Consider the following 12,953-nt stretch of genomic DNA (forward strand, 5'->3'; position numbering starts at 1 on the left):
AACAAGTAGAGTATTTTGGGTAAGATGTTCATTTTACAAATGGCAGCCCTGCCAAACCAGGAAAAGTTCCTTGGGTGCCATTCTTTCAGGTCCTTCTCAATGACCTTGAGCAATGGTATAAATTTTTTTTCGAATACCCGGGAAAGTGAAGGGGTCAGCCAAACACCTAGATATTGGAGTGCCTCAGTTACCCATCGAAAGGGGCTGTCGGTCCGTAGCAACTCCACTGAGTGGCTCGGTAAACTAATTTTTAGGGCTTCCGACTTGGTGAGATTGATTTTTAAGTTAGAAAGGTAACCATATACTGAAAATTCTCGCAATAAGTTGGGAATGGAGATACGGGGATTCGTTAAGAAAAACAGAAGATCGTCCGCATATGCGGCAATCTTGTATTCCTTCTTGGCTGTCCGAAAGCCAGTGACGTCAGGGTTCATCTTCAGTAGTCTAATGAATGGTTCTAGGGAAATAATGAATAAGATGGGTGACAGGGGACAGCCCTGCCTCGTGCCATTGGATATGTGGACCGTACCAGATAAGGAGCCATTGATGCGAAGTTTGGCAGAGGGGTTTTTATATAAAGCAGATATCCATGACATCATTTGTGGGCCCAGGCCAATAAATTTGCAGGTAGCCAGCATGAAATCCCAGGCTACTCTATCGAAGGCCTTCTCCGCGTCTGTAGAGAGGAGAAGGCCCTTGATATTTCGCTCATGGGCCATCTGGATGAGGTTAAGTGCCTTTGTCACATTGTCTTTGGCCTCCCTCCCCGGCATAAATCCGGCCTGTTCCGGTCCAATTATGGTGTGGAGCAGGGGTAGTAATCTAGTTGCCATAATTTTTGCCAAAATTTTGACGTCTAAGTTCAAAAGGGAAATTGGTCTATAATTGGCGCATAGTGTCGGGTCTTTATTCGGTTTAGGCAGGACAGTAATATGTGCCTCCAGGAACCTTGGCTGTATTTCTCTGGGAGATGAGAGGGAGTTCAGCGCTTTTGTTAGTGGCTTCGACAGGGCATTAATAAAAGTTTTGTAGTACATTGCGGTATAGCCATCAGGGCCGGGGCTCTTCCCTGATTTCAAATCCTTTATTGCCTTGTGAACCATAGTGCAGAGTCCTCCCTGGATATCCGAGGTAGTTTGGATTTAAATAAATAGTCCTGTATGGCTTGGGTCCTGGATCCTGTCAAATCTTTGGTTCTATGTTGGGGCGGTAGATTGTATAGTTTGGTGTAATAAGTCTGAAAATGCCTAGCTATCTGTTCATCCGTCACATCAAGTTTGCCTTCCTGATTAGCTATTCCTGATATGCTATTTCAGTAATGAGGTCCTTTCAATGCTCTCGCCAAAAACTTGCCCGATTTATCTCCGTGCTCATAGTAAATTTTCCGGCGAAAAAATAAAAATCTCTTCGACGTGGCGTCTAAAATCTGGTGCAATTGTTTTCTGGCAGCTAGGAGGTCCGTCGCTGTCTGTGTTAATAAAGATTGTTTGTGTAAAGTCTCGAACTTCGAGATTTTGTTCGCTATGGTGGCAATTTCATTTTCCCTGTCCTTCTTGCGCTGAGAGCCCATTTTCATTAGAACCCCCCTAAGTGTGCATTTGTGGGCCTCCCACACCACCAAAGGATCCATATCCTGCGTAGAGTTAAATGTAAAAAACTCCTGTAGTTGGGAGGATATTTCTGGTAGGAGTGTAGGGTCTGTCAGGAGGGATGAGTTCAACCTCCAAGTTGAGGGTTTCAACGTGTATTGTTGTCTGAGTGTAAGGGAGATCGGAGCATGATCAGATAAGCCTTGAATTCCTATTTCTGTTCCGGTCAATAAGTGTACGTCTCTACGAGAGACAAATAAATAGTCTATCCTAGAATATTTAATGTGCGGGGCAGAATAGAAAGTGTAGTCCCTCCCTTCCGGATGAAGGACCCGCCAAGAATCCAGTAGGTGCAGGGAGTGTAGGAGTCCCTTTATGTGTTTCAGGATTTTATATGATACGTGTGATTTGCCGGTGGAAGTGTCCGTCAGGGGGTTAAGGGGAAGGTTGAAGTCTCCCCCCAAGATTATACAACCGGTACCAAACCCCTCCAAGTCCCTCACTATTCTCCTACAAAAGGATAAATTAAGTTTTTTAGGGAAGTAAACATTAGCCAAAGTGACAGGGTTTCCCTTGTAGTGGCCCTTGAGAAATAGAAATCTGCCTTCCATATCTGACATTTTTTCTAGCAGTGTGAAGGGAGCATCTTTACTAATAAGAATCGACACCCCTTTTGTTTTTGCTTGCGCGTTCGTGACGTGGTGGGCCTCAACAAAAAAGGTGTCGGTAAGTCTGGGTATGTTATTCGTCCGGAAGTGAGTCTCTTGTAAAAAGGCGAAGTGTGGCCTACCTTTCTTGAGTTCCCGGAGAAGAGATGATCTCTTCTCTGGAATATTCAGGCCCTGCACGTTATGAGAGATCACCATAGGGTTACGCCCCAGTGCTGAGTACGCCATGGCATTGGAATCTGTACCCCCAGATAAGTAAAACCTGTATACAAAGACAATGCAAAATGTAATTAACAGTATGAAAACGTTGATGTTCATTACCTGAGCCACAAGACACTACCTTCAGCCACTGGAATTTAAAAACTAGCCCTACGTAGATAGAGATAAAGTAGGAAGAGAAGGAAGAAAAAAAAGAGAAAAATAAAAAAACTGTAGGGTGAAGGAAGAAAAGACAAGATATCAGTGTACAACCTATACAGTAAATATACTGCGCAAAGGTTTCAAGTCGTGGGACCGACAGAATTCAAACGATCCCCTCTGCCCCACTGTAGAGAGCTAAGGGAGGCGGGCGGCAGAACCAGCCGTCGAACTGCACACCTGTCAGGCCGGTGTCACCAAAAACTAAAAGAACAGGAAAAAATAAAAACAAAGGAAAACACCTGGCATGAGAGGGTGGAGAACCTCGGCCTTAAATTACTTATTTGGAAATGTGCTTGAAGTAGCTCTCCCGCACCATTGCCCATTAATAGCTGGGTGGCCGAACATTATCAAACAGTCTCTAGTGTAGCAGGATGACAATCATGTAACTAAAAGAACCGAACATGAGCCCCCTTTAAGAGGGCTGCTGATTGAAGACCAACCTTCACGCCACACCATGGCGCCCATCATCCACTATCAAAAAAAAATAAAAAAAATAATAGAAAAAAAAATAAGTTAACACTTGTGGATCCCACCCCTCATCTTACTCATGTCCAGCGAGTATATGCTCGTAAGACGTTTCCCCGAATTTCGCCCAGTCCAGGTCTCCCACCATGTTGCTGTTGTAAGGAAAACTGGACAGGGAGCCGTGTGTACGCCAGGCAAGCTCGGAGGGTAGTAGCTGTGGGAAGGAGGGAAGAGCGGGTTTGGGATGGATGGGCATGAAGCTTGGTAGACAGTGCGTACGAGGCCAAGGTAAACTTAGGTAGACTCAGTATGCATCATCATGCACTCTGGAGTTGTGTGCTCTGCCGCTATTCGGTGTGCCCGCTGCAGAACCCCCATGGTGATTGGGCCTAGCCTTTTTAGGTAGTCTCTTCTCCGGGGAGGACAACGGTGATTCCGGGGGGCTCCTTTCGGGGGGAGGTAAGCGGAACTCCTGGTACCATTCTGGGAGGTCAACATGACCTAGGTGTAGGGCATGGCAAAACTCGGGCAAGTCCTCTGGAGAGCGCAAGGTGAACTGTCTGCCATTGTGGGCCACCAGCAGGGCGAACGGGAAGCGCCAGGTGTACCTCATCTCCTTAGCGCGGAGCTTGTCCAGCAAGGGGCGCAACGCCCTCCGGTTTTTTAGGGTGATTTGTGAGAGATCCTGGAACAACATTATGGTTTCCCCATTGAATACAATCTGATCGTTCCTGCGTGCCTTCTGCATAATCTACTCTTTCAGGGTAAAGCTTTGCAGGCAGCAAATAACATCACGAGGGGGCATGTTATCTGGACCCCTGTCCCTCAGAGCCCGGTGTGCTCTGACAAATTCTATGTCAGTGTCCTCCGGTCTTTCTAACAGGCTGTTAAACACTCTTCTCAGTGCAGGTACAATCTGATCAGTCTCCACTGTTTCAGGGACCCCCCTCACTCTGATGTTGCACCTTCTGCCCCTATTGTCGAGATCCTCGAGGTGTCTTTTCATATCAATAAAGTGATTTGAGTGTGCGAGAGTAACCTTATCCAGATGGTGGATGGCCTTCTCTCTCATTTTCCCCGCCGCCTCAGCCGCCACCATGCGGTCATTCAGAACCACCAGGCTAGATTTTAGGTCCGTGATGGCCACGGAGAAAGATGATTTTATGTCCGCTGCTATAATAGCCATGTCAGCATAGGTTAGTGGGAGGTTAGGGTGTGCGGGTCCCCTACCGTTATCCTCAGGCGCCGACTCTGAATCCTCACTGAAATCCTTTGATGCACGTGGCGGCGCCATCTTGGGGCCTGTAGTCTCCGGCTGCGTCCTAGGTTGACTGCGGAAGATTTCCGAGATATTCCGGCCCCTAAATGCTTCAGATGTCCGACGGGATATAGTGCGCGGTGTTCGGCCATCAAGTTTGCTCATGATCCGAGGTGAAGTGTGCGGGAGGCGGTTAAACAGCCGAGGTCTCTCCGGAGCTCTGTACTTATATATAAAAAATCTTCAAGACAAAGGCATTATGAAATACTTACCTTAGAACGATGCTGATAACATGTCATCCAGGAGTTATTTCTGGGTTCGTGGCCTCCGGCGCTGTGGTTGGCCAGAGCCGTAATAACGTCACTCCGCACATGCATACGGGACCTGCCGGTAAGGGCACGAGTGAGCCGTTTCTTCATTGTGTATGTGCCAATGACGTCGGCACATGCAGATACAGTGAATATCCCCTAATCTGTGCAAATTTAGGAGAAATTCACGGTACCTACAGGTAAGTCTTATTATAGGTGTACCTGTAGGTAAAAGTGGTTATACAGGATTTACAACCACTTTAAATATGTAACTTCACTGGTTGCTTTGAGCAACAGCTTAACATGTGCTCCTTGACGTTCCAGTTTTTATAAATCAACAAAAATATCTTCAAAGTACGATTTGTAAGTCACTAATATGTAATATATTATTTACTGATCTTTTATTGTTCTCAATATGCATTTTTTTTTTGTACTTTCATTAGTTTCTTATAGTCAGCATATTTACTGTTGGCTTGCTCCATGGGTGCATGCATACACCTTCCAGCTATTTGCTTGCTTGTAGCTATAAAAGACAAAAGGATTTATTGATTATATGTAGAACAGAATGCACAAACACTGTCTGTATGAGAAGCTATAACACAATGCAGTATAGTCAGTTACTAATAAAAGGATAAAGGATTTCGGATTTTTTGTACTGGATGGACTCCAGGAAAGTTACACTGGGGAAGTTCACCTTCATAAAATTCTCTCTTTATAACATATTTGCTATTCAGAAATGATTAAAGCATCAGTATTTAAGATCACTTTAATAATTCCATGCAGATCTGTCTAATTATGCAGCTTAGAAATGTGTCCAGATGCTTAAATTTAAATGCTCAAATCTTTAAGTATATTGTTAGGATTTTTTTTTAATGGCTTTATTGGCTTATTTATTTTTATATATACATTCTTAATTTTTTTAAATATATTAAACAACTTACTGTAAGATCCAAAAGGTTTTCCCTTTTACATGACCAGAGCATTTTCTGCTATTCGGCACCGCATTGCTTTAATTGGCAATCACGCAGTCATGCAACATTTTACATTTGTAAATTAAAGTTATATCATTTTTTCACACAAATAAAGTTCTGTTGGTTGGTAATTGATCATCGCTGGGTTTTTTATTTTTTATTATTAAAAAAATGAAAAAAAAATTTTTTTTTCTTTCTGTTATAAAATATCTCAAATAGAAAAATAAAAAAATCGAATTTCTTCAATCTTTGGTAAAAAAAAAAATTCCCAATACTGTAAGTGTTTAATAATTGGTTTGTGCGAAAGTTATCGCACCTAAAGGCTATGGTATATATACTGGAATTTTTTTTATATGAGTAATGGTGGTGATCAGGAAATTATAGTGAATCTGCGACAGACAATCTGGCACTAACTGACACTAACTGACACTAAATCTGACACTAAAGCGCTGCATAAACTGTTGGCGATATATAAATCCTGTATAATAATAATAATAATAATAATAACTGACACTGGGTGGGAACTGACTAACTGATACTGACATCGCCAGTGACACTAATACAGTGATCAGTGTTAATACTATACACTGTTACTGTACTAATGTGTACTAATGACACTGACTGGGAAGGCGTTAACATCTAGGGGCAATGAAAGGGTTACTGTATGCCTAACAAGTGTAATGTGTGCAATATGTTCTGCTTTTACTAATAGATGTGGTTCCTCTCAGTACAGAGCCCTGTGTTGTTAGTAAACACAGGGCCCTGTGCTGTGATCTGCTAAGCCGATCAGCAGGTCGCAGCCATATATCATTGGCCGGGACCTGCTGATCAACTTGTGCTTTACAAAATGGCCGTACTGATCGGGCAGAGGGCGCAAGCGCCCCAAACCCAGCAATACCTGGTCATGAACATGTACGTGATCCAGTGCAGTGGAGCCACCCGTCCGCAGTATATAAATTGTGGGCGGTCTGAATCTGTTAAAGCAGATCTAAACCTTAACTGATATTTCACTTGTTAAACCATTGTGTAAATATTGTTCAAGATTTTTCTATAAATTATTGTTTTCACCTAATTTTCATGTTTTTTTTTAACCAATTCCATGCCGTACCAATTTTGGCACTCCTCTCTTACATGTAAAAATCATCTTTTTTTGCTAGAAAATTACTCAGAACCCCCAAATATTATATATGTTTTATTAGCAGAGACCCTGGGGAATAAAATGGTGGTCATTGCAGCTTTTTATGTCATGCGGTATTGAAAACTATAGTGTTAGGATCACAATATACAGAGGAGCCTTGGCGAGGCACTGTGGCTTTCACATATATTTAGCAAATGTGTGCAACAAAACCCTCTGTCTTTGACATACACTGTAATGCCACGTACACGCGGTCGGATTTTAAGATGGAAAATGTTGGATGGTAGCTTTTTTGTGTGTGGGCTCCATCAGACATTTTCCATTGGAATTTCCGACACACAAAATTTGAGATCTGGATCTCAAATTTTTCAACAACAAAATCCGTTGATGGAAATTCCGAAAGTATGTACACAATTCTGACAAACAAAGTTCTACGCATGCTCGGAATCAAGTAGAGGAGCCGAAATTCAATTTTCTCAGCTCGCCGTACATCACCGCTTTCTTGACGTTCAGAATTTCCGACAACATTGTGTGACCGTGTGTATGCAAGACAAGTTTGAGCCAACAACCGTCGGAAACAATCCCATGTATTTTGTTGTCGGAAAGTTTGTTCGTGTGTACGCAGCATTAGACAGGACTATTTTTTTATTTATTTTTTTGCAGGCTAGCTGGTAAGTGTGCTGGGAAAATTATTATTTTTTGTTTGTAATTTGCTAAGACCCTTCCATATGTACCTTACTATAAAGGGGAGTTATAGATTTGGGGTTAGTTTCCACTTATCTCTACAGCTTGTCGGCTAAATTGTGCGTGGAAATGCATTGGAAGCTTTCAGCTGCCCTTGTGCTTTTAATGGGCAAACAATGTATCCCTGCACCTTAAAGGAAGAGGGGACCACCTCCAGGCAAATCTGCCCTTAATTTATCCACTGCTATATGTTATCTCCAACATGGAAGACTCTGAAAACTATACAGTTACAACCGCATTATACAGAGGAACCCTGAAGAGGCACTGTGGCTTTTACATATATTTGCAAATGTGTGTAACTAAACCCTTTGTCTTTGAACACTGTTAGCCCTTGTACACACGGTCGGACATTCTGACAACCAAATCCGTTGGATTTTGTCAGACCGATTTTGTCCGACAGATTTTGTCCTAAACTGTTGCATACACACGGTCGCACAAAGTTGTTGGAAAATCCGATTGTACATAACGTGATGACCTTATTTCGTTACGATGGGACTATGTTCAGGCTAGTAGCCAAAGAGGATACTCCGACGGAAACAGTCCGATGGAGACCACACACAGTCGGATTATCCGACAAAATGTGTACAAGGGCTTAGACAGGGCTAATTTGTTTTATTCTTTGGTATTTTTGCAGGCTTACTTGGTAGGTGTGCTGGGAATTTCTATTTTTTTGTTGGCAGGAGGAATATTGCCCCATGGGCTGCATCGGGCCAGTTTGAGGATGATACTCTTCTGCAATGTAGAAGAGCCTAATTGGTTATCTATCAGTGGTGGCCTGTCCATATGGGGTTCAGAGGTGCTGCCCCCCTAAACCATGTGCCCAGTCCCTAATCTACATGCAGGGTGCAAGACGCATGGATTCCAATTTTTTTTTTAAGCACATGATTAAAGCCTGAGGCTCTAATTGGCTTTAAAAAAAGGAAGCAGGACCTGAGACCCGACACCCAATTGGCCTAATGGAGAATGATCCTATTGGCCGTCTAGGTAAAGGAGGGAGGAGCTCCCACCCACCGGGTGGGGAGTGTGGGAAAAATTCATAAAAACAACTTTTGTGAAACAAAAAAAAAAAAAAAACAACTTGCCTATGTGTAGTAAAAACACTGTTAATCACCCCACCTCCATTTTGGCACCTTGATCCATAGTCCTTGTGGGCACATCCAATGTGACAACTATGTCCTGATTTGAGAAAACTAAGTTTGCCAATTCATCAAAGGAAATGTAGTAATCAGCACTGGCCTAGCAAGACCAAAGGGACATTTTTGGGGTTTGCAGAGTAGGGGTGGGGCTCACATGGGGAACACGTAAAAGGATGCAGAACATTTTTTTTATGTTTAACTATTTTACTTTAATGCCATCTTAACCACTTCAGCCCCGGACCATTTTGCTGGATTAAGACCAGAACACTTTTTGCGATTTGGCACTGCGTCGCTTTAACTGACAATTGCGCGGCTGAGCGACGTGGCTCCCAAACAAAATTGATGTCCTTTTTTTCCCACAAATAGAGCTTTCTTTTGGTGGTATTTGATCACCCCTGCGGTTTTTATTTTTTGCGCTATAAACAAAAATAGAGCACCAATTTTGAAAAAAACGCATTATTTTTTACTTTTAAGTTATAATAAATATCCCCCAAAAATATATAAAAAAACATTTTTTTCCCACAGTTTAGGCCGATACGTATTCTTCTACATATTTTTGGTAAAAAAATCGCAATAAGCGATTATTGATTGGTTTGCGCAAAAGTTATAGCGTTTACAAAATAGGGGATAGTTTTATGGCATTTTTATTAATATTTTTTTTTTACTAGTAATGACGACGATCAGCGATTTTTATTGTGACTGCGACATTATGGCAGACACATCAGGCATTTTTTACACATTTTTGGGACCATTGTCATTTATACAGAAATCAGTGCTATACAAATGTGTAAATGACACTGGCAGTGAAGGGGTTAACCAGTGGGTGGCAGTGTAGGGGTTACGTTTTCCTAGGGGAGTGTCACTAACTGTTGGGGGCTGGGCTTTTTTTTTTTAGTGAAAACTGATCTCTGCTCCAATCACATGGAGCAGAGATCAGCGTCACTTGTTGCTAGGCAGAACTGGGGGATGCTGTTTACAACGGCATTTTCCTAGTTCAGCCGCCCTGTGATACGATCACTGGTATGCCCGCAGCGATCGAGTCCGCGGGACCCGCGACCGGACTCACAGGGCGGCAAATTTAAAGGAACGTACAGGTACGCCCATTTGCCTGCCCGTGCCATTTTGCCGACGTACATTGGCGTGTGCTGGTCAGGAAGTGGTTAATCCCTTCTATCAGTTCTTAGTCTATGGCCTGAGTACCTGCACAGTGAGTTGTGCTGCATGGCACATAGTGAGGGGGTGTCAACGTGATCAGACAGGGAACAGGAGGGGGAGATAGGCTCATAAAAGTAATAGGATTCCAGGATGACATCACTACTTGAAGTGCCTACTCATAATATAATACATTTTCTTAATATTATTATTATTATTATTATATAGGATTTATTTAGTGCCGACAGTTTACGCAGCTCTTTACCACATATGGGCAGACAGTACAATTAGAATACAGTTTATTACAGTAGAAATCAGAGATCCCTTCTTGTTAGAGCTTACCATCTAAGTGTCACCTACCTCCGGCTTTAACACCCTTTACTGACTACAAACTCTAGTAGAAAAGGATGGATCACAAGAGCAGCTGAATAAATTCTAAATTATGTTGGCAGGTACACCTGAATCTCATCTGTGTGCATTTAGCTGTTTGGCTGTTGCTTTAATCTCTAATAATCCAGCAAAAATACTGCTTTCTTGTAACATTGCAGGAGATGCGCTTTAATCCATTGTCACATTACCCTTTAACTATTTCTTGGCCATTTTTCTTTTCCCGAAAAAGCATAGCAGAGGAGTCAATTGCTTATGAACCACGTTGATGACGGCCTAGAGCATTTCAGCGGGAAATCGCTGCGAGATTCCTGGTCGCCTGCTTTGATGTTTTAAACTGATACAAGACGTGATTAAGGAAGGTCTAATCTCAAAGTTCTCTCTCTCTCTCTCTTTTTTTGCCTGCTGGAGGCGTACTATGGAAATGAGTCATTACTAAATAATATCTGTGGAAAATCAAAATAAATTAAACAATTACGGCATAACATATTTCTTTCAGCATTCATTTGAAGCTAATTAAGCACAGGAAGAACATTACAGGGGAAGAGAAGGGAGAGTGTCAAAGTTTCTCTTCCAGTTCAGAACTTAGTTCTGCTTGGTTTCCGAGCTTCATTGGAGTCTCTGGGACAAAACAGAATCATTTTGCCTAAATAATACTCAGTTGCATTGTGTTGTGCAAGCTTTCCAAAAACTGCTTTCCTGTAAAGAGGCTGAGTACATTTCACACTCGAAATGCTGCCAATAATTAGGATAAAAAAAGACTCATGAGACTGGCAGAGAGAAACAAATAATCAAGGGATCCCCTGCAGAGTCCTAATTTGATTTTCTAAAAATATGACTAATTGTACCGGTATCTTGATATTTTAATTGAAGCACAATCCCGTTCTAAAGTTAATCTAAATTGCTTGGAGTTTATATATTCCCCCCTAGTGGAGAAAATGCAGGAAATTAACGCATCCAGCTCAAACTTTGTTTCTAAGTTTGAAAGTAGAGAAGTTAGACTGTCTATGAAGTTTTTTATTACTATCTGTGTCCCCACTAGGGAGATTAAGCCTCACTATTTGTCTTGGTAACTATGGCCAGACACAGACAGAAAGTAATCTGAAATCCAAAAAATGTAGGTTGTCACAGAAACATACGTGAGGCGGTTGGCAAATGGTTAAAGTGATGTAAAAGTTTTATTTTTGTTTTTTTCAATCAACAAACATGTCATATTTACCTGCTTTGTGCAATGGTTTTTGCACCAGATGCTCCTCTTCTGGGGTCCCCACCTGCTTTCCTGGCTCCTCACCCCTTACTGTGGTCCCACCATAGCAAGCCCTTTTGCTTTGGGGGCAATAGTGTGGGCATGCTCCTGAACTGGCTCTGTGTTTCCATAGACACACGGAGCATGGCTCAGCTCCGCTCCTCCCCCACTTCCTTCCTCATTCGCTGTGATTGACAGCAGTGGAAGCCAATGGCAGAGATTCCATTAAGGTAAAGTAAGGTAAGGTTCAGTTTTAGAACTTAGAACTATCTTAAAGTATGCTAAAATGCACAATAAAATACATGAATGGGCCATTACTGGAGAATACAACTTTACAAAGGGCTTCCAGCACTTTATCCACTGGTTCTTAAAACATGGGGAAAGTTCCAAAATGACAATTAGACATATAGCCCCATACACACTATTAGTTTTTTGGCTGAGTTTTTCCTTCAGATTTACCAAAACCATATCATATGAGGTCAAACCTTAGGAGTTTCAATTTGTATGTAATCAGGCAGGCCCTTGCACTACATGGTTTTGGTAAATCTGAAAGAAAAAAATCAGCAGAAAATCTGATAGTGTGTATGGGGCTTTAGAAGGCTGGGCCCATGACAGTCCATTGGGTAGCTGGTCAAAAATGCTTAGGAAGAGCAAAGACTTTTTCTGGGTTTAGCCAGTCTCTATACAAGGCAATCGGGAATTTCACTGGATAACTCTTAACAGATTTACTCACATCCCAAGCTAGTTACTTTCAGAGAAACTGATACAAGCAGGTCTAGATCTAAGCATGTGTGGACTGCATAAATAAGGTTTGAAATTGTATCTTTAAGCTTGGTAGCAATGTTAGAAGGTTCCCCATTCCTTTAAAGGACAGGTTGCAATGTTCCTCCAGCATTGAGAATCACCTCTCTTGGGGGGGGGGGGGGGTCATACCGTTCTGCCATGGGTGCAGAAATAACCCCCTGGATAATGTGGATAATGGTTTCCCACTAGGGGAGCATAAAGGGGCTGCATGGAACTAGAAGACTTTGGCAGATGATAAGACTACAAGTGTTCAGAGGTAGGCCCACCAACAGGGATGGTACAAGCCACCCTGGAGCTGTAAGTGGATCATGAGCCGAAATGGCTGCTCCTTCTTTATACCAACGTGAATATGCAGGCCCATGAAGGGTACTCGTGACCAACTGCAGGGGGTGGAGGGGGTTTTACTGCCTTCTGTAGTTTCATCACTACATGGACCCAGGATGCTTCCAGGGAGCTTGAGTTTGTGTGACTTCTAGAGAGTGTAGGAACTAGGAAGGTAAAGAAGGTGCACATGCATACCAGGAAGCGGCAGAATGTTGTAAGCCTGGTAGAGCAGCTGCAGGGTGTCATTTTTGCATCTGGCCTGCACAGCCACAGAAGAGCTATCATTGTGCGGAAAATTTAAAAGTGCCCAGCACTCTGTTCCCACTACCAGGGGCTCCAGCATTAA

This window comes from Lithobates pipiens, unplaced genomic scaffold (assembly GCF_037356315.1).
Source record: "Lithobates pipiens isolate NorthernLeopardFrog02 unplaced genomic scaffold, aLitPip1_a1.2 Scaffold_10, whole genome shotgun sequence".
Lineage (NCBI taxonomy): Eukaryota > Metazoa > Chordata > Amphibia > Anura > Ranidae > Lithobates > Lithobates pipiens.